We start from the raw sequence: 3,303 nt of genomic DNA, 5'->3' as shown, positions 1-3,303 counted from the left end.
GCAAGACATCAAAGTAACCGCATACCACACTGTGTAAAAGCAACAAGGAGGCTCGACCTTAGTGGTTAGACCCAAGGGAGACTCGCAATGCAAATATGGATGTATTGCAACAACAAAATGAGCTGTCATCTAAGTAAATCTTTATGGAACTAATTATGACTCTCCATAGTACATTTACGTTGTGAAAAAGTATCTGCCTATCTATTGAACCATCAATTGCATGCCCATATCCATCTATTCATCCTTCCTAACCTCTCTCTATCTCTTTACATTCCCCCCCTCCTGTCTCTCTCCCCTTCACTATCACCATCTATCTAGCATACTAATATCATGGAACCATGTACAACAAAAGGAAATCTCTGTCAAGAAAACTACTCTGGGTATTTGTAGCCAGTGACTCTGAGAAGTGACTATCACAAACGACAAAGGAACACAGTCAGCAAATAATTTATTTTATCCATTATTTATATCTGTTTGGTCATTCAACAAACACTACGCTCCTACACAAGTGAGCAACAGGCAGAGAGCTAGCTAAGTACTGGGCACTAGAGTCAAGGCAGAGCTCTGCTTGGTGCCTTTATAAGAGGTGATGCAGGAAGTAGAAGCATGGGACTCATGCTGGATCTTTAAGGGAGCACGATGGATCACCTCAACTGTGGAACTGCAGTTTCAAGGTCTTCCTATTGTCTAACTCTTTATATTCCTTAATGTATTCCACTATCTGACTAAAACAAATATCCCCATTATGCTATCAGAAGTGGCATCGAGAATTCTTGTGTAGATTTCTTCTTAATTTCTTCCTCCAGTTTTCATCAGAATATTAAATGATGGGAGTGGAATCTCCCCTCTATACTACTGACCTCCAAAAAGTGTTGGTCTCATCAACCAGATGGAACTCTTTAATTGTTGTCAATGTCAAGTTATTCCCAAGAAAAATGCCTGTTCTCTTTCTCAAATTGGTATCTGTTAAGTTTATTGTGTTGATGGTTTATTCTTATTTGGGGAACAGATAATAGTTTAGATTCACAAGTACCTTTACTTAAGTAGGAATTTTAAGACTGAGTTTCTGCACTTTATTCCGTAATGTTATTATTCTTTGGTACTATTGTTACTTTGTTTGTTTGTTTGTTTGTTTGTTTTAACACAGGGGCTTATTTCGTAGTCTAGGTTGGCCTGGAATTCACAGAGATCCTCCTACATTAGCGTCCATGGAGATGGGATCTTAGGCATCTTCCATTACATCCCATTCAAGACCAGATTGCACAGCCTCTATGTCTTTGGACATTTTACATTTTTACCTTATTTTGTTTCACTTTGTAGTCCTGGTGGGTCAAACCCAGGACTTTGCCAAGGTAAGACTCTACCACCCAGAAACAGTTCTTTTAAGATTTGCTTAAAAAGTTCTATACTTAAAAAAAAATGAGAGCATGAAATTATTTTTTTGAAAAAGAATCTTTGGGACTAGGGGTTCCAGAAAGAAACTAGTAATTTATTTTGAGACAAAGAGAGCCTACTGTAGTAGACACGATGCAAGGCTACGTCTCTACTGTCATTTTTTTAAAATTTCTTTTTTAACAGTGTCAGCCTCCTGAGAAAACTCCATCCTCGCCTTTCAAGCATGCATTGGGAAGGTCCCCAGGAAGCGTGAAGCTGTAGTCAAAACTGAAGAGAACTCAAAGGAAAAGGTGCTCGTTATGGTAGCTTTTCCTTAAACCACTTAGACTGCCTTGTAAGGAACTCCAGAGACAGGAGGCTTAAGGAGGCAAGACTTTGCTTTTCCTGTGGTATGGTTCCTTCACAAATCAAATGCTTTGCCAGCCGCTTTCCCTAACCACTTCTTCCGTTAAGGATTCATTAAGTTTCCATTTGGCCTTCTCCCAAGTGTTCTTGTACTGCCTTTGGCCAATAACCATTCATCAAGAGTTTGTTTGCCATGAGCCTCTGAAATAGGCTCTCTCTCTGCTCCTTGAGTGAGTGCAGTCAGGATTTCCACCTAAGAACATGGAAGATCATGCCTGTTTGTAAATGTGCTTTCCCAGAGAGGTTTTCAGGCCTGTTTGTCTGTTATTATGTCTCCTTTTCTTCCTCACTGGGACAAGCTGCTCAAATGTAGGGCATCTTTTTAAAGACTTTTAAAGCATGATTGGCGATCACTAATGGACATTTTTCATGTGAGTTATGACCGAATATTAGATAAAACACAATAAAAAATTCTCTATAGGGAGTTCAAATCTAAGTGTACATCATATATTAATTGATATTTGATAACACTAATTTAGTGGCTACTTGAATATTCATCTACTAAAAAGATATTTTTAGTTGTGTTGCCAAAATGGTCAGGAGATCCACAGTGACTATTCCTTCTACATGTATTCAGCAAGGAAACAAAATAATTGCTATGAGCCTCTGAAATAGGCTCTCTCTGCTCTTTGAGTGAGTGCAGTCAGTATAGGGTTTCAGGATAGTCACCTTCAGCTTGCTCTCCTACAAAACTCAAAATGATTTTGACTCTCTTGTCTCTCTGTGGCATCTGATTAAAAGCTACTTATTATTAATCAAAATAAATTTGTTAGCAAAATTTAGTGTTTCTGCAACAAAATTAACTGGTGTACTAGCATAGATATTATTCGTATTAATGAAAGTATATCCAAAGCCATTCACATGAACCTTAGCAAAAGGCCAAGAAACCCTTAAAACAATTGTTTGCTAACTTTTTACCCAAGTAGATGCTAGAGCTTACAATGGACAGTAACTAAAATAGATATTAAAAAGTTTTATGCATTGTCTTATAATCCATTTCATTAAATTAAAGATGTCACTTGATTGGGATAGACACAGCCAGAGACTGAGCCCAGAGACTCACACATGCTTGATAAATGTTTCACCACAATTTATGCTTCTGCTCCCAAATTTGGAATCTCTTAAATGAAAGTTGTCAGCATCAGACACTGATTAAGTGATGAATATAACTAAAATGCATACAATAAGAAGTATTACTATTTTTTTGTGATAAGCTAAGGAGTATCATCTAGTGAAATCATTAATAACCTAATGTTATTGAGAAATACACTAGGACCAAAGTTCAAATGAAACTATCATTAATAACCCAAACAATTTGATTTTTAACTATAAAAGAGGTTTCTGAGAAAAAAAAAACCCTAATCCAGTACCAAAGACTAGACAAAATTACTATTCAAGCATAAAATATGCAGTGCAAAGGTTATTTCTTCAAGCATGTATGTAAAGTTACAAGTGTATTTTCATTAAGATCTCTGAACTTAAGGATTGTACACAGAACACTGT

The sequence above is a fragment of the Mastomys coucha genome, unplaced genomic scaffold (assembly GCF_008632895.1).
Source record: "Mastomys coucha isolate ucsf_1 unplaced genomic scaffold, UCSF_Mcou_1 pScaffold14, whole genome shotgun sequence".
Taxonomy (NCBI): Eukaryota; Metazoa; Chordata; class Mammalia; order Rodentia; family Muridae; genus Mastomys; species Mastomys coucha.
Note: the sequence above shows the minus strand (reverse complement) of the source record.